At 39.7% G+C, this 19,833-nt stretch overlaps 1 protein-coding gene and 2 pseudogenes across 8 annotated transcripts in view; 2 read left to right on the top strand and 1 right to left on the bottom strand.

Moving 5' to 3' along the window:
- ZBTB44 (zinc finger and BTB domain containing 44) overlaps positions 1–19,833 on the top strand; it is an 88,889-nt gene that overhangs the window by 17,508 nt on the left and 51,548 nt on the right. The window lies entirely within an intron of this gene.
- Positions 524–2,503, bottom strand: LOC116477171 (ATP-dependent RNA helicase DDX18-like; annotated as a pseudogene).
- Positions 11,533–12,768, top strand: LOC116477172 (NADH dehydrogenase [ubiquinone] 1 alpha subcomplex assembly factor 2-like; annotated as a pseudogene).

Here is a 19,833-nt window from a genome sequence, read left to right as displayed (position 1 = left end):
ATGATCTCCCTTGAACTTGATTACCTCTGTAAAACTCCATTTCCAAGTAAGGTCCCATTCTGAGGCACTGGGGTTTAGGACCTCAACATATCTTTTTAGAGAACCCAATTCAACCCCATACCAAGACATATATAAAGTTAACTGCTTGTGCAGAGGTAAGTTGGAGAAAGCCACTGTACTTGTGTACATATTTTTTTAAAAGGTACAAAAATTTAATTATATTAAAACAGTAACATACATTTGTGTGTATGAGGGAGGGATATTTAAAATTAAAATATTATATAATCACAAGAAAGACCTAATATTCTTGCTCTGCTCTTGGGCAGCCAAGAAAATTAAAGCCTGTTTTGTATCGCAAAAATAAAAAGAGACTTGATAGAAGTTACAGTGCCCAGTGCTTGCAACCCAAGTCAATTTATACTCGTTAGATAAGTTTAAATTCTAAAGGCTACAAAAATCTTATTAAATCAAGGGAAAAAATTCATTTTAGAACAGTTATTCAAGATGAAAGAAAGGCATGTCTTCAGTGAGAGAGCTGCCTGCTGTTGGATGATTTCTTACTAATGTGTTTAAAGATTTTGGACTTCTCAACTTTCTTGGTTTTCTGGTAGTCAAATCCACCACTACCTCCTCGCTTTTTCTACTTGCCTTCATTGCTGTTGACATTCAGATCAACAAAGGCAGGCACTTTGAAACCAAATGGCAGAGCAACTTGAGGCAAATTTAAGTTATTTAATTAAAGATCTGTTTCAGAGAATGGGAATCCTAACCTGGTATGTATGACTTACATGCTTCCTGGGCTGACGTAGAAAGAAAGTAGTTCTTTTCAATCAATTTCTCAAGCTGAGACTGAATGTCAGAAATTTTAGACCAGGAAAAGTCAAATTCACTTAATGGAATCTTGGATTGTTTCAAGTAGAAGAAAACCCAATTCTTCTGGGCCCAAAATGGGCAAGACATGTCTTCTCCCATTTAGGCCTCTGGCTGTTCTACCTACACGATGAATATATTCCTTAAGGTCATCCAGATGGTCATAGTGAACAATCCAGTCAGCTTGAGGAATGTCCAGTCCTCTTGCCACCACATCCTTACACGATAGTGTTCCCGAATCTGCATTGCAGAACTGGAAGAATGTGGTTGTACGTGTATTTTGCTTTTGCTTTCCATGAATGGCCAAGACAGGCAAATCATTGCAGTTCGGCAACTCATAGTGGTATTTCACAGACATACAAGATGAAAAGAAGACCACGAGCTGCTTCTTTCGGTTCTTCTTAAGAAATGTAAAGAGCAAAAGGAATCTCTTTTCAGAAGGACAAACAACATACCCCTGCTCAAGACCATCCACTGTTGCATTAGCTTTATCATCATCAACACCAACATACAATGGCTCCTTTTTCAGAGAAATCCTTGCCAGGCCTTCAACTTTTCGAGTTTGGGTGGCAGAAAAGAGCATAGTCTGTCCACGTGTTGGCAAAAGTTCAATAATTTGCTTTAATTCCTCTTCAAACCCAACATCCAAGATACGATCAGCTTCATCAATAACCAGACACTGCAGGTTTTTATATATAAACCCTGGGATATTCTGCATATGGTACAGCAGACAGCCTGGTGTGGCCACAATGATGTTGATCCCATTAGCAAGTTTCTGTGCTTCACCAGATCTGTTACTGCCACCCATTATCAACCCATAGGTATGCACGTGGTGAGTCATTAGCTCCTTAAGAACACCAAAAAATTTGCTTGGCTAATTCTCTAGTAGGTGAGAGAACAAGGACTCCCGATGCATTCCTGGGCATGAATTTTAACAATGAGTTCAACTGCGGGTTTGAGAAAAGCCAGGGTTTTACCACTGCCTGTTTTTGCAGCTGCTAAAAGATCCCTGCCTTCCAGAAGTGGTCTGATACTTTTATGCTGAATTTCAGTCATGTTTGTAAAACTCATTTTTTTTTTTTTAACTTCAGAGTTTTCATTGACAAGATTACATAGAGAAGCAAATGAAGTATCCTCAAATGCTCCTGTGAGTCCCAGGGGCAGGCTGGGCACCTCACTGTCATCTTCATCATTATCTGGCTTCTCCACGTTGTTTTCTGTCTCTTTAGGAGTCTCGGCACTTTCTTCTCAGATTCCTCTTTGTTTCCAGTTTTTACTTTTTTTGTATCAGTCCAGCATCATTCACCATTTTTCTCTCTTGATTCTGAATTGGGAGACTGCATTGCTGCTTCTCCATTGGTTAATACAGTGGATTTCTGGGGAGATTTTTTAGCTTTTATATTTTCCACTGCTTCTTGAGACACGTCTCCATTTTGAGCTTCTGATAAGCCCACATTCATAGAATGTTTTGATTTTTTTAACCTTTCTACCTCTCATTGTTTCTTCAAACACATCTCCATTTTGAGTTTCTGACAGGGTCAGATTTGAGGCCCCTGCAACTTTAGGTTCTGGTGCCGCAATTTGAGTTTCTGCTTCTTGATCTTCTTGAGCAGGAGTTTTTCATTGGCAGGTGAGACACTGCTGTCCAACAAGTGCCTAGATCACGATGCCACACAGTACAGCTACTCAGTTCTCGAGGCTGATGTTACTTCCACTTGTATATATATTTTAAAGCGTATATGCAGTTGAACTCTTGAGTACTTGGTGTGGACACTTAAAAACTCTTTAGGGAAAATAAGGAGCTCTTTAAATGCTAGTTGACAAAAACTGACTTGAATTTTACTTGCTCATGTAAGGAGCCAAATGGATGAATAAGATAGATAGGCCCTCTATTGAGTCTTTCTTTCTAGATACAATAATATGATGTGAATAGCAGATACCCCTTAAGTACTCTGATTAATCTATTTATGCCTACCGTTCCATTATTGGAACACTAAGCATGTGGGAGTTATTTCTGTCCTGCTCAAGGTCATCGCTAAGGTCTGATTGTAAAAATTCAAATAATTGCAACCTCTGGCATAAATGGGTTAAATTATTATAAATGACAATATAACGGGGTGGGGAGAAATAACTGGGAATTGAAGATTTTTTTTTTTTTTTTTGGTCATATAGACCTTTGTGTAAATCCTGGTTTTGTTAACTTAGTTATAGGGATATGGACAATTTAATTTGATTTTCTGTCTCCTCATTTAACACTGGATTTATTTTTATTTTTATTTTTTTAAGACAGAGTCTTTCTCTGTCACCCAGGCTGGAGGGCAGTGGCGTGATCTCAGCTCACTGCAACTTCTGCCCCCCACGTTCAAGCAATTCTTGTGCCTCAGGTGCCTGAGTAGTAGCTGGGGTTGCAGGCGTATACCACCACACCCAGCTAATTTTTGTATTTTTAGTAGAGACGGGGTTTCGCTGTGTTGGCCAGGCTGGTCTCGAACTCCTGGCCTCAAGAGATCCACCCATCTCGGCCCCACAAAGTACTGGGATTACAGGTGTGAGTTACCGTGCCCGGTCTGTAACTGGATTTAAAAAATCCTTTTACCAGAATTTGTGAGTCCAGAGTGAGATAGTGACACTTGGTGGGAGTTACTCAATGTATGTTAATTTGTCTTCTCTTGATGTAGAAAGTAACAATCAGCATGACTTGGTGACTACCAGCAAGGAGAGGAAATTCTAATCATTTAATGTTTCTGATTTAATTGATTTATTGATAACTCTCAATTACTTTTTCAAATCTCTGAACTAGAAAGGACTTATTCAGAGTAAAATGATTAGAATCTTTGTTTCATTGAAAAACAACTAGTTATAAAATGGTTTTTTTGTTTGTTTGTTTGTTTTTTGAGATGGAATTTTGCTTTTGTTGCCCAGGCTGGAGTGCAATGGCACAGTCTTGGCCCATGGCAACCTCCGCCTCCCAAGTTCAACCGATTCTCCTGCCTCAACCTCCCAAGTAGCTGAGATTACAGGTGTGCACCACCATACCCAGCTAATTTCTTTTTTTTTTTTTTTTTTTTTTAGTAGGACGGAGTTTCGTTTCGTCATGTTGGCCAGGCTGGTCTCAAACTCCTGACCTCAGGTGATCCACCTGCCTTGGCCTCCCAAAGTGCTGGGATTATAGGTGTGAGCCACCACGCCCAGCCAAATGGTCTTTTTTTTTGATACAAGATCTTTCTGTCATCCCGGCTGGAGTGCAGTGGTGAAGTCACAGCTCACTGTAGTCTCAACCTCCTGTCTAGCCAGGACTACAGGTGCACAGCACCACACTTAGCTAATTTTTTTTTTTTTTAATTTTTAGTAGAGACAAGGTCTCTCTGTTGCCCAGGCTGGTCTTGAACTCCTAGGCTCAAATGAGCTTCCTGCCTTGGCCTCCCAAAGTGCTGGGATTATATGCATGAGCCATTGTTCCAGGCCTACAATTATCTTTTTAAACTCAGATAAAGTAGTCCATTTGAAATTCTCCCTGAAAACTTAAAAAACACTTAAGGGAGGGAAGTAAACTAGTGTGAAATAAAGATCACAAAACACTTTCAGTAGTGTTCAGAAAAAGAAAAAGCGTGTTCCCAAATATGAGTTCTCATGTGAATCTAATCTAAAAACTTGATTCGTATCATGGGAAAATATAGACATTTACTTAGATTGATAAGAGTGACAAGTTTAGAGGAAAATATGAAATATGAGGTACTGCTATGTTTGTAAAGTAAAAAAGAGTCTTAATAGTGAGAAACGTCTTATTTTAGTAACTTTTGGTGGGGTGGGTGAGTTGTAATTTTCACTAGTTTGAGTACACGTATAAATTTTCCACGTAAGTTTAACATGAGGTTTCTACGTTGAGCTGTGGTTCTTCCATTCCTAAATCAATTGTTTTAACAGGTTTCCTACAAAACATTTGTATGTTGTGTATGTTACACTTTTAAAATACTAATTTATATATTTTGTTTATCATTTGCAATTAAGCTTTTAATAATAATGTGATTGAACATAAAAGAATAATATGCTTATCCCAAAAATAAGCACCGTAAATCAAGAACATTTATTCAGCAGTTTTTCAATGTGCACTCTTTTATTTTTATTTATATTTTTAATTTTTAATTTTTTCTTATGATCTTGTCGCATACCAGTGTGTTTACTCTTTTAGGCAGTTATAGAATATAAACAAGGCTCAGCCTTTTCTGTCAAGTCGCATTAGGCCCATGGGTGAGCAAAATCTGTAAACTACTTACTGATCACTTGTATGTAAAATATTATACTGGTGAATAGAATAGTGACTTTTTTTATGGAATCACTGTGGTATAATAAGCCATATTAAGCGTATAACACATAAATGGTATAGAAACAGAAATAATTAAGAACATCTGCTGGTTTGTCCACACAAATCTTGTACACGTGCATAGCGGCTTTATTTGTAATAGCCCAACTGCAAACAACTCAAGTCTATCAACAATTAAATGATAAACAGATTGTGTTACATCCATGCAATGGAATAGTATTCAGCAATAAAAAGAACAAAAATCCTTACGTTCAGCAGCATGGATGAATCTCAGAGTAATTATGTCCATGAAAGAAGCCAGAAAAAAAGAGTATATACTATATAATCCCATTTATATAAAATTCTAGGAAATGGAGCTACTAAAGTGAAAAGCACATTGATAATTCCTGGCAAGGACAGGAAGGTGAGACTGCAAAGAAACTTACAGAAATTGTGGCAGTATTCCTTATCTTGATTGTAGTGATGATATATATGTCATAACTCATCAGATTGTACACTGGGCAGTTTATTGTATGTGAATTATATCAGGAAAGCACTCATAAAGTGATTTTTAAAGAACCTACGCTGGAAGTACAGATGTGATTGATTCCATAAATATATTGGAATAATCCTTGGAGAGACAGAGTGTATACCCTGGTAGACCTAAATTGATATGATATCAAACACAGGGATCAGTGGGTCCAAACAGAACTACCACCAGAGTTCAGTGTAGAGAAAGACAGTTTGGTTTAATAATAAAATGAGGATAAGATTTGATTAAAGTCAGAGGCTCTGAATTTGAGTCCCTGTTAAGCCATATTTTCTCTAATCTTTATTTTTCTCATCTTTAGTTTCATTAAGATTTTAAGATCCAAAGAATATATTTGAAAGTACATCTGAAAGTGACATAAAAATGGAAGGCTGGCCGGGTGCGGCGGCTCACACCTGTAATCCCAGCACTTTGGGAGGCCGAGGTAGGCGGATCCCGAGGTCAGGAGTTCAAGACCAGCCTGGCCAACATGGTGAAACCCTGTCTCTACTAAAAATACAAAAATTAGCTGGGTATGGTGGCGCGCGCTTATAATCCCAGCTACTGAGGAAGCTGAGGCATGAGAATTGCTTGAACCCAGGAGGCGGAGGTTGCAGTGAGCCAAGATTGCGCCACTGCACTCCAGCCTGGGCGACAGAATGAGACTCTGTCTCAAAAAAAAACAAAAAACAAAGGCTTTCCTGACATTTAGGTTAGAAGGGAAAACAAAGTAGAATTTGACCTGTGGAGATCAGTGAGGAGGGAATTCCAAAAAGGGACCAGAGCTGGGGGAGTGGGAATATGTATGATATATATGGAAAATGATGAGTCAAAAAGCAGTTTAGGGCAAAGAGTTCATTTTGCAGAGTAGGGAGGGAGAGATAGTAGCCTAAAGTATCTAAAAGCACAATAGAGATTATAAAATAGCGAGAAAGTTTACCATCAGGATATAAGTTGCTGTTACTAGCCCTGCAACCTTAGCCAAGTCATTTAATTCTCTGAGCCTCAATTTCCCCATCAATGTAATGGGAGATAATAATAGTTCTGCCAGATCTCAAGGATTTTATGTATTTAAATCAGTCCATGTCAGATGTGATAGGGTGTAGGATAGTGCTGAAAAGTACCAAGTACTGTTGATAGTTCAGCGTGATTATCAAGCTGTGAGCTAATAAGTGTCTGGACTCAGATAATGGTATTTTAGAGACAGTTTAAATAACAGTAAAGATTAATATAAGGCCGGTGAGACTGAAGGCAAGGAGATCAATCAGGATGCTGTTTCAGTAGTCGAAGGCAGAGGCAGTGGCAGTGGAGAAAGGAAGGGATGGATTTGAGATAGGTCTTGGTGACCAGGTCTGTGTTAGGAGGAAAAGGGGAAGAGAAACTGTATTAGTTTTCTGTGGCTGTTGTAATTAATTATCACAAATTAGATAGCTTAAAACAACAAAGTAATTTCCTCACAGAAGCTTGAAATAATCATAACTGGGTTGAGATCAAGATGTTGGCAAGTGCTCCTTCCCTCCGAAGGATCTGGGGAGAAACCATTCCTTGCCTCTTCCAGCTTATGTGGGCTGCAGGCATATTCATCTTGGTGACCATATCATTCATCACTACAGTGTTCACGTTGCCACGCCACCTCCTCTTCCCCACTTTTCACCTTCTCCTGCGTGTGCCAAGTCTACATCTGCCTTCCTTGTATAAGGAGACTTGTGACTGTATTTAGGGCCCACCTGGGTAATCTGGGATAATCTCCCCATTCTAAGATAATTCATCACATCTGCAAAGCCATAAAGGTATCATTCACAAATTCAAGGGATTAGAACATGGACATTTGGGGGTTTTAGCTTTTTGGAGCTGGTCCTGTCATTGACCAGAGTACTTGAAAAAGAAGAATACATTTTTGAGAGATGATAATGAATTCACTTGGGACCTGCTGAAGTACCAATGGGACACGTGTATGAGGGTATTCAATTTATGTTATCAGAAAACCTTGAATCAGGTGGCTTAAACAATACGGACATTTATTTAAAACAAAAAACAGCCTCAGAGTTGGTTAAATTAGCAATTCAGTGACTTCCTTGAGGACCTAAGTTCTTGCTTTGCCATCCTTAGGCTGGCTCTTCTATGGTAACAAAATGACCCCCACAATTCTAGGCCTTCAATCCAGATATGAAAATTTAGTTGGCTTGTTTTGTGTGCCCCACCCCTACGAGACGGAGTCTTGCTCTGTTGCCCAGGCTGGAGTGCAGTGGCGCGATCTCAGCTCACTGCAAGCTCCGCCTCCCGGGTTCACGCTCCGAGTAGCTGGGACTACAGGCGCCCACCACCACGCCCGGCTAATTTTTTGTATTTTTAGTAGAGACGGGGTTTCACCGTGGTCTCGATCTCCTGACCTCGTGATCCACCCGCCTCGGCCTCCCAAAGTGCTGGGATTACAGGCTTGAGCCACCGCGCCCGGCCTTTTTTTTTTTTAAGTCTGCAAGGAAACCTAACTTCTGAAGCTACCCATTAGGTTCTATTTTTCTTGGCCAGATAAACATTCTCTTGACCACCATCTTTTACCTAAAATTTTTTTTTTTCCCCAAGCCGCGGAGTCTTGCTCTGTTGCCCTGGAGCTGGAAGTGCAGTGGCACAATCTCTGCTCACTGCAACCTCCGCCTCCGAGTTCAAGCAATTCTCCTGCCTCAGCCTCCTGAGTAGCTGGGATTACAGGCACGCGCCACTGTGCCTGACTAATTTTTGTATTTTTAGTAGAGACGGGGTTTCACCATGTTGGCCAGGCTAGTCTTGAACTCCTGACCTCAGGTGACCCACCTGCCTCGGCCTCCCAGAGTGCTGGATTACAGGCGTGAGCCACCGCACCTAGCCACCTAAATTTTTTGTATCTACGTTGCAGATTTGTTCAGGTAGGGACCCCTGCCTCAAATACACAAACATGACACCCATACATCTTCAGTGACAAATGGCAAAACAGACATCTTGAGCACTTCCCACATCACATTGTTTTACTACTTTTTGCTATGCAGATTTGGTAGAATCTTGCAGATGTGGAACTGTCTTTCTATGGTTTAAACAGCAGTCCATTCAGCTTGCTTAGTCTTGTTTAAGTTCTTGTCTACAAATTCCTAACCATGTCCTCATTTTTTTTTTTTTTTTTTTTAAGACGGAGTCTTGCTCTGTCACCCAGGCTGGAGTGCAGTGGTGTGATCTCAGCTCACTGCAACCTCCGCCTCCTGGGTTCAAGCAATTCTTGTGCCTCAGCCTCCCAAGTAGCTGGGATTACAGGTGTGTGTCACCACGCCTGGGTAATTTTTGTATTTTTAGTAGAGACAGGGTTTCGCCATGTTGAGCAGGCTGATCTCAAACACCTGACCTCAGGTGATCTGCCCACCTCAGCCTCCCAAAGTGCTGGGATTACAGGCATGAGCCACCGCACCAGGCCCATGTCCTGATTTTTAACATTAAACTTGAAAGCAGTTGTTAATGTAGTCTGGGGACTCTCCTGGGGATCCCCAGAACCTTTTAGAGAGTACATGAGATCAAAACAGTCTTCTGGCAGTGTTTTAAGACACTACTTGCCATTTTTCATTCTTACTCTTAGATATACAACGGAGTTTTCTAGAGGCTACCTACTTGAAATGTGATTTTTTTTTTTTTTTTTTTTGAGACAGAGTCTTGCTCTGTCACCCAGGCTGGAGTACAGTGGCGTGATCTCGGCTCACTGCAACCTCTACCTCCTGGGTTCAAGTGATTCTCCTGCCTCGGCCTCCCAAGTAGCTGGGACTACAGGTGTGCGCCACCATACCCAGCTAATTTTTATATTTTTGGTAGAGACGGGGGTTTCACCATGTTGGCCAGGCTGATCTTGAACTCCTGACCTCAGGTGATCTGCCTGCCTTGGCCTCCCAAAGTGCTGGGATTACAGACATGAGCCACTGCGCTCAGCTGAAATGTGATACTGTAACAGACTTAACACGTGAGAATTCAGCTGATTTCCAATAAGCCAGACTTGAGATTTTCAAAAATCAGTGCTACTCTTGTCTTTTTCTTTCTTTCTTTTTTTTTTTTTGGTCTGAGAAAATTTAGTTTTTTGAAAACTATGTTGTCTTAAAATGTACTGTTATTTTTAGGTGAATAATTTTTTAAATTTCTAAGTTTTAATTTATAATATGGTAAATATTTTTAGATATAGTTTATGTAAATGAAAGCTCTTTTGGGTTCTCAATAAATTTTAAGAGTGTAAAGAGGCCTGAGATTCGAGTTTAAAATCCGCTGTCTAGTGTTAATGCCACTCTAACCACATACTCCAAAGTTTTTCCATTTCTCCAATCATTTTTTCCTTCTCTTATTATTATCAGTTATCATGTAGGTATATCATCTTCATATGTTGCAGGATTTGTTGTAAGTACTTCAGAGTCATTCATTCTGTTTAATATTTACCCCATTTATGGGAGCAGCAGCTTTCTCATTCTTTATTAGTATGTCTCTGCATTTTATTTCCAACACTTACCTCTGTTTGTTAGTACATTCACCATTCTTACTGTTTTTGTGCCTATCGAACATGCTGGATTTAATAATATACCTCAAAACTAAGCACAGAGAAAAAACTAATGAAGACTAGAGAGCTAAGACTTACATGACCACACAAGTCCATTATTATCATCTCTTGGTAATGGGCAGAGTTAACTCTCTTGCTCTGGGAAATGACTTTGATTTATGATAAACATTTATAAGTGGGGAGTATCTGTAATTTTTATAAACTTGGCTATGAAGGGAAAGTGCCTGATGGATGATACCCAGTTTTGAAGGGAGGTGAGGGATGGGGCATGGAGAATCAAAAATGAGTACTAGGTGTTAAGCTGTGGATGACTGAGCAATTGTAGGTATCCATGACTAACAGATTAAGAAATTCTGTAGTGGTATGTTAGTTGGGAAATAATTTGAGTTTGTTTTCAGACATTGAATTTGCAAGATGGCGAACACATTCAGATGGAATTTTCTAGCACTCTAGCTGGTCAGTAGAAGCCCAGAATTGCCATTCAGAGGGATATTGCTGAGATTTTAGTCAAAGGTGATAGTCAGAGATCTGTCAGTAATGATAGCTTATCTGTTAATCACTGCTGCACCATATTCTTATATAAACAGTCTGTGCTAGGCACTGGACACTTGACATAGACTCATCTCATTTAATCTGTATGACAGTCCTCAGAAAGCTCACTTGTTTAAGGTCTATCCAGCCACTACAGTCATACAGCCATGATTAACATGCAGGTCTGTCTGAACTAAAAAGCTGTTCTTCTACCTAGTGTACATGCTGTCTCCAGGCAACATTAATACATTCATTGATAATTGAATTGAATGTGAAATACTCGAATAAAGCCTAATTATGCCTGAGGTGAAGAAATCTGTTACTGAGTTTTGGGTAATATGAAAAGACTATAATTATTTTAATTAATGCTTAGTAATGTGTCAAAAGATTCAAATGTATTTATCCTTGGAGCGATCTTCTGTAGTTCAAAGGGACAGGGATAACACGAGTATCTATGGCAGATCTAGAATTAGAAACCTTAATAGGAATTGAGTAGTTATAGTGTGAGGTATACTTTATTGGGAAAATTTCAGGAAGTAAGTTTCAGAGAATATTCAAATTAATATATTTTTTAAGTTTATTGTAATATTAAAAATACATTTACAGGTTGAAAAGTATGTATTTTTCTGGGATATTCAGATAATCAGAATAGGCTAATATGTGTCATTTTCACAGTCACTTTTTTCCCTTTAGGTTGTTAGGCAGCAAATAACTACAGCTAAGGACTCAGCTTTTAATATTCCGGCCCACTGGTAATTTTTTCATTTTTTTAAAGATCATTTTGTTACAGAATTTGCCTAATTTCCTCTCAGTCTGATAATTTAGAAAGGAATTTACTGTAATGAGTCCTAACATTTTTCCACGTCAATCTTTTTAGTTGTGTAGTTTGTCACTTTTCGGATAGTTGATTTACTGGTTTGAACAGATCGAATATGAGTTTTAGAAGTAGTAAGATTTTTATTCTAATAAGAACAGTTGTTCCTTTATAGAAACAAGTATTCTTACACTATTATCAAATCACTAGAAAGAATACTTGTAGGTGGGCTGGATCAGTGGCTGGAGCAATACCCCTGCTGCAGACTGGCTGCTAGCAGTTCTGAGAGCAGAGTGGACAGCATGGGTTGGTCTCAGGATTTGTTCTGTGCCTTGTGGAGATCACTGTCAAAAGAAGTGAAGGAGCATGTGGGCATGAACTAGTTTGGGAACAAATACTACTCTATCCTAGAGTACAAGAACTAGAGAGGTGAGGACAAACTATTCAAGAGAAAAGAATTGTAGAAGCAGCAAATAAAAAAGTAGACTGTGAAGTAGGGGATATTCCAACAGAATGGGAAGCTTGGATCAGAAGAACAAGAAAGAGGCTGGGTGTGGTGGCTCACGCCTGTAATCCCAGCACTTTGAGAGGCCGAGGCAGGCAGATCACCTGAGGTCAGGAGTTTGAGACCAGCCTGGCCAACATGGTGAAACCTCATCTCTACTAAAAATACAAAAATCAGCCAGTCATAGTGGTGCATGCCTGTAATCCCAGCTACTCAGGAGGCTGAGGCAGGAGAATCACTTGAACCCGGGAAGCGGAGGTTGCAGTGAGCCGAGATTGCGCCACGGCACTCCAGCCTGGCCAACAAGAGCGAAACTCTTGTCTCAAAAAAAAAAAAAAAAGAGAACAAGAATAACTCCACCTACTATGGAGGAAATACTAAAGAATGAAAAATACAGAGAAGAAATTAAAAAGCAAAGATTTTTATGAAAACCAAAAAACTCCTTAGTAAAGGGACTAGTGAGGAACTCTTGGCTCCACCAGTTCCAACTCAAAGGGCATGGCTTTGCTCCATACTTTGGAAAGGAGAACTCTCACTGGTTCCCACCAGCACTCGTAAAACCTTTCAGCGAGAATCCCAGATGCCACAAGATAGAGCCACAATCAGTGAATGCATTATGGTCAGATCATTTTGTGTATATGGATGTGACTGTTTTAACAAATAAAAGAAGTCAAAATATAATTTAGGAGACTGGTAATTTAGAGAGATTGGCCCCCAGGTACTGTTTTAACAGTGATTTTTGTACAAAGCAATGGACTCCTTTTTTTTTTTTTTTGGAGACGTAGTTTCGCTGTGTTTCCCAGGCTATGGAGTGTAGTGGCATGATCTCGGCTCACTGCTTCTTCAACCTCCTGGGTTCAAGTGATTCTTCTGCCTCAGTCTCCTGAGTAGCTGGGATTATAGGCACATGCCACCATGTCGGCTAATTTTTGTATTTTTAGTAGAGACGGGGTTTCTGCATGTTGGTCAGGCTGGTCTCGAATTCCTGACCTCGTGATCCACCCACCTTGGCCTCCCAAAGTGCTGGAAATACAGGGGTGAGCTACCATGCCTGGCCAACAGTGATTTTTGTACAAAGTAGTGGACTCTTAAGAACCAAGTAATCTGTGCTCCATCCCTAGCTCAAACATTAAGTAACTGACTTAGTTTACCTTTCTGGGCTTTAGCACAAGTATATGTCACCAGTAAATGTTTGTTGAGCTAAACTACATTTCCCGAGCCGTAAAATAATCTATTTGCCCTTTAAGCTCTAAAATTCAAATTTTTTCATTCCATCTGAGGGTTTTAAAATATTGCCTCTTTTTCAATCTGTTCATTCATCCTTTATCTTTTTTAGTCTCTAACATAACAGTTAAGCCATTCGTAGTAATAGTTATAGTATAAGATAATATCAGTCCTAGAGTCACACTCCATAGTCTGGCATGTGGTTCCTCTAGAGACACTTAATATAATATTGACTATATCAAAGCAAAAATTTTCTATAGCTCTCTGTGTCTCCAAAAAACTGGTAATTTATACAGCTGCTGTCTGAAGCCTTGTTCTTATTATTTTATTTTTATTATTATTTTTTCGAGACAGAGTCTCACTCTTTGACCTAGGCTGGAATGCAGTGGCTCAATCTGGGCTCACTGCAGCCTCGACCTCCCAGGCTCAAGCAATCCTCCTGCCTCAGCCACCCAAGTAGCTGGGACTACAGGCACACACTACCACACCTGGCTAATTTTTGTATTTCTTTGTAGAGATAGGTTTTCACCATATTGCCCAGGCTGGTCTTAAATTCCTGAGCTCAAGCCATCTGCCCGACTTAGCCTCCCAAAGTGCTGGCATTACAAGCATAAGCCACTGCACTCAGGCTGAAGCCCTGTTCTTGACCAACTTCATTCAGGATCCTTAAAAGAGATCTTAGCAGAGGTTTTGTAATTACTATCACTTGATCAGTTGTGAAGTAAAATAAGAGCTTTAGGAATTGGACTTCTATAGCTTAATTGCCACCTACTTTTGTAAAGTACCATGAATAGTTGTGGTAATTATACACTACCAAAGTGTTTGTGATTATTAGTTACTTGAATTTTATTTTACCCGTGAATAAACTTTTAATAGGAGGATGACTGCAAAGTGTGAGTTGTTTGTCCATATTGCCTATAAGCAAGAATGATACAATGAAAAAATTTGCAATTAACATCATACACAGTATAATTCTATAAATTACATGAATTCTAATATTAAATGTGAAAAAATTTACCTACCTGTTTGCTTGCCTTTTTTGTATTTTTGGTAGAGACGGGGTTTCGCCATGTTGGCCAGGCTGGTCTCGAACTTCCGACCTCAGGTGATCTGCCCACCTCAGCCTCCCAAATGTGCTGGGATTACAGGCATGAGCCACCGTGCCCAGCTGCTTGCCCTTTTTTTTTTTTTTTTTTTTTTTTTTGAGATGGAGTCTTACTCTGTCACCCAGGGTAGAGTGCAAAGGCACAAACTTGGGTCAGTGCAGCCTCCACCTCCCAGATTCAGGAGTTTCTCCTGCCTCAGCCTCTGAGTAGCTGGGACTACAGGCACTTGCCATGATGCCTGCTAATTTTTTTTTGTATTTTTAGTAGAGATGGGATTTCACCATTTTGGCCAGGCGGGTCTCAAATTACTGACCTCAGGTGATCCACCCACCTCGGCTTCCCAAAGTGCTGGGATTACAGGCATGAGCCACCGCGCCTGGCCTGCTTGCCTTTTTAATATCAAGAAAACTAGATTCCTTCTTATTGTCGAATAAAGCTTAATTTTTAAAAATGAGATTGAACATATAATTGTGTTTATTAAAAATGAAAATCTTTTGATATAAATTTAAATTGAGTAATTCTTACATAAGATTATTTTGCAATGATCATGCCAAAATAAAGTCTGGTGCGCTTTGCTTTTGTTCCCTGCAGTTCTTTTGAGTTTTGTAAAAATCTGGCCTTGCTGATGAAAAATTCTGGAAATAGGAAATGGTTGCACAACAGTGTGATTGTACTTAATGTCACTGAACTGTACACTTGAAATGGTTAGAATGGGCCAGGCATGGTGGCTCATGCCTGTAATCCCAGCACTTTGGGAGGCCGAGGCGGGTGGATCATTTGAGGTCAGGAGTTTGAGACCAGCCTGGCCAACATGGCAAAACCCCCTCTCTACTAAAAATACAAAAAAATTAGCCAGGCGAGTCCCGTGCACCTATAGTCCCATCCACTTGGGAGGCTAAGGCAGGATAATTGCTTGAACTTGGGAGGTGGAGGTTGCAGTGGGCCAAGGTTGTGCCACTGCACTCCAGCAGTCTGGGTGACAGAGCGAGACTCCATCTCAAAAAAAAAAAAAAAAAAAAAAAAGGTTAGAATGGCAAATTTTATTATATATATTTTTATACCGCAATTAAAAAAAATTTGGAGCTAGTCACAGTGGTGGGGACCTGTAGTCCCAGCTACTTAGGAGACTGATATGGGAGGATTGCTTGAGCTCAGGAATTGGAGACCAATGTGGGTAGCATAGCGAGACCCCATCTCTAATTTAAACAAAAATCTCCTTGCCCAGGGAGGTGTGTCACACATATGATGTCTGCTGTCGTGTGTCGTGGCTAAATAAATTAAAATACAAGTGATAATTGCTAACGTGGAAAAGAGAAATGTGAACCATTTAAAGTGGTAGCCACTCTTACTCAGAATACTACAAAATACAGAATTCTATGATTGGGGTAACTTCAGTCAAGTGATTTAATTAGTAGAAGGCTCTAGGGCTAGGTGGCCTTCAACATTGCTCTTTACCTGGAGATTAAGTTTGTGATTCAAACCTTGCTTTTATTAGTTAAGTCAGGGATTTAAAATCTGTGGAAAAGACTCAAGTGTCCAGTATGAGATGAATGGATGAACAAAATGTGGTGTATATTCAGCTTTAGAAAGGAAGAAATCCTGACACACAGTAGTACATCATGGAAGAACCTTGAGAACATTTTGCTATATGAAATAAGCCAGAAACAGACAAATATTGAATGCTTCCACTTATATGAGGTACCTTTAGTAGTCAAATTCATAGAGACAGAAAGTAGAACAGTGGCTACAGGAACGTGGGGGTGGGAAGAATGGGGAGCTGTTGTTGAATGAGTACTGTGTTTCACTGTGGGATGGTGACAAAGCTCCAGAGACGGATAGTGATGGATGATTGAACCACAGTGTGAATGTATGTAATGTGGACATACAAACTGTATGCTTAAAAATAGTTAAAATAGTAAATTTTATGCATATTCTGCCACAAAAATAACCTTAACTGCTGCTTATTAAGTAACTTAGATGATGTAGGCTTTAGTTTATAATAGAGTGTTAGGTTTCATTTTAAGAAATTGGGTCTCACTCCATCACCCAGGCTGGAGTGTGGTGGCATGATCATAGCCCACTGTAACCTTGAATTTCCGGACTCATGCAAATAGGGTATTGGAGAACTTTTACAAAATAAAATGATATGGGCACATCATCAAAACAATAAGCTGGGCACGGTGGCTCACGCCTGTAATCCCAGCGCTTTGGGAGGCTGAAGCGGGCAGATCACGAGGTCAGAAGATCGAGACCATCCTGGCTAACATGGCAAAACCCCATCTCTACTAAAAATACAAAAAATTAGCTGGGTGTGGTGGCGGGAGCCTGTAGTCCCAGCTACTCGGGAGGCTGAGACTCAGGAGAATGACGTGAACCCGGGAGGTGGAGCTTGCAGTGAGCTGAGATTGCACCATTGCACTCCAGCCTGGGTGACAGAGTGAGACGAGACTCCATCTCAAAAATAAATAAATAAATAAATAAATAAATAAAACTACTTCTTAAAATATTTATTTAATTTATTTATTTATTTATTTATTTATTTATTTATTTATTTATTTATTTTGAGACAGGGTCTCACTCTGTTGCCCAGGCTGGAGTGCAGTAGCACAATCACAGCTCACTGCTGTTTTGAACTTCTGGGTTCAAGCCATCCTCCCACCTTAGCCTCCTAAGTAGCTGGGACCACAGGCTCATGCTACCACATCTAACTAATTTTTGTATTTTTTGTGGAGACAGGGGCTCAGTGTGTTCCCTAGGCTGGTCTTGAACTCTTGGGCTCAAGTGATCCTCCCACCTCGTCCTCCCAAAGTGCTGGGATTACAGGCCTGAGCCACCGTGCCCGGCCTGTTTTCTGGCTTCTTAAGGCAGATGCTTTAGATGATTAATTTGAGACCTTACTCATTTTCTAATTATAATCATTTAAGGGAATGAATTTCCCTGTAAGCACTATTTTAGCTGCATTCCATAAATTTAGATGTGTTTCATTTTTGTTCATTTTAACGTTTTATAACTTCCCTTGAGTCTTGTCCTTTGATTTATGGATTGTTAGAAGTGTGTTGTGTTAATGAGAGAACTTCCCCAACCTGGCAAAGGGCAATTACAAAAAACCTGGAGATAGTAAGACTGGATGCTAAAAAGGCAAGACTGCCCCTTCCCTCAAGTCCTATTCCCACCAACTATTAAACATTATATTGAAAGTCCTCACTGGTGTAAAAAGGCAAGAAAAATAATAGGCATAGAGATATGAAAGGAAAAAACAAAACTGTTCCTGTTGAGAGACCTGATTATTTACACCCAAGTAATTTTTTAAAAATACAAAAAGCGTGCTAGAACTAATAAATGACAGGAACAAGGTCAACGTAAAAAAAGTTTGGTGATTTTTTAAATCACCTTTCTGTTACTAATTTTTGTGTTGTAATTCCATTAGGGTCAGAGAACATACGTTAGAAAGACTGACTATTCTTGTTATTGCATAGAATGTTCTATAAATGTCAGTTAGATCCAGTTGGTTGATGGTGTTATGTCTTTGCTAATTTTCTGTCTACTAGTTTTGCGATGGCTGAGACAGGAGTGTTAAAGTCTCTAAGATTAGGTCCTTGTATATTTTTTCTTCCATTTCTCTCATTTTTACTTCATGTATATTGATGCTCTCTTTTAAGGTATATACACAAAATTGTTTCACTTGATGAGTTAATCCAGTTCAGCTTTCTTTTGATTAGTGTTTAAATGGTATGTATTCTTTTCCAACCTTTCCCCTTTAACGTACCTAAGATATGTTTGAAGTTAGTTACTTATAAACATACTACATTGAGATCATGGTTTTTCTCTTTTTTCTCCTCATGCTGTCTCTGTGTTTTCATTGTTGTGATTAAATCATTTGCATTTATTATAATTGCAAATGCACTTTAGAGGTAGAGGCTCCCTTCTTATACTCATCCCCTGCTAATGAAACGAAAGCTGTACTTTGGGCTTGACACCCTGAGAATACTGGGACCAAAATTGCCCTTGCGCTGGCTTGTGAAGCAATGATTGAGTCAAGCCTAGAAGTCTTCAGGTTTCTGTCTCCCCTTCTACCAAGTACTCAGCTCCTAGAGCAGGGATTTCTTTCTGAGAGAACTTTGCAATTATTTCCATCCCCAGCTTTAGAGACTTGGCTCAGAGATTTTTTGTGGTGGGGAGAAGTAGACTGATAGTTCTTAATCTCTTCTGAATGCAGCTTACTTAATTGGCAAGCTAATGTGTAGAATTTCAAAGCTAAGGGTACTCTCAAAAATAGTGGTAGTTGTGGGAGAGGACTATAGAAAAGACCAGAATAAGACAGCTAAGAGAAGCTCTACTGTAGCAAGAAGAAATATCAGATAGACCTCAAACTGTTTCTTCAAATGAGCTACAGTTGGTTGGTTGGTTGGTTGGTTGGTTGGTTGGTTGGTTGGTTGGTTTTGAGACAGAGTCTTGCTCTGTTGCCCAGGCTGAAGTGCAATGGCATGATCTCGGCTCACTGCAACCTCCACCTCCAGGACTCAAGCGATTCTCCTGCCTCAGCATCCCAGTTAGCTGGGACCACAGGTGACCGCCACCAAGCCAGCTAATTTTGGTATTTTTAATAGAGACAGGGTTTTGCCGTGTTGGCCAGGCTGGTCTCGAACTCCTGGCCTCAAGTGATCCACCTGCCTCAGCTTTCCAAAGTGCTGGTATTACAGGTGTGAGCCACTGCACCCAGACTGACCCACATTTTGATTTCAATTAATTTGTAGAATATAAACCCAGGGCTTTTTTTTTTTTTTAAATAACAATAAAGCAGTTAGTGGAGTTTCACACCTTGGTGTGATAAGAGAGAGCTAGAATATCACTGTAAATCCAGGGTGACTGGGCATACCCAAAAATGTACCTCTCTGGATCAGCATCCAAGGCTTAGCAATGTGGAGGTTGGGGAAGTGGGGAAATAGACTTTGCTAAAATAATTCGGCTAGTCACTAAAAAATAAGCAAGAAACAGTAAGAAGCACCAAGAAAGAGGGAGGTAGAGGAAAGGAACAGTAACTGGATTTGCTATGCTATATTATCAAAAATGTCAGTGTCTAGCAACAAATTATGAGGCATGCAGAGAAAAAAGAAATTATGACTCATGCACCAGAAAAAAAGCAGACCTTATAAACTGCCTGTGTGAGAGAGACCACATGTCAGATTTAGCAGAAAAGACTTCAAAATAGCCATCAGAAGTATGTTCACAGAACTAGAGAAAAAGCATAAGTAAAGAGGTAAAAGTGGGTATAGTGACAATTTTGCATAAAATAGAGGCTATCAATAAGAACATAAAAATTATCAAAAAAAAATTCGAAATCCTGGAATTGAAAAAAATAATTAACCAAAAATTCACTAGCAGTTCTCTTCTTCACTGGC

Source organism: Hylobates moloch, unplaced genomic scaffold, assembly GCF_009828535.3.
Source record: "Hylobates moloch isolate HMO894 unplaced genomic scaffold, HMol_V3 SCAFFOLD_11, whole genome shotgun sequence".
Taxonomy (NCBI): domain Eukaryota; kingdom Metazoa; phylum Chordata; class Mammalia; order Primates; family Hylobatidae; genus Hylobates; species Hylobates moloch.
Note: the sequence above shows the minus strand (reverse complement) of the source record. Positions and strands in the feature narration are given on the sequence as shown.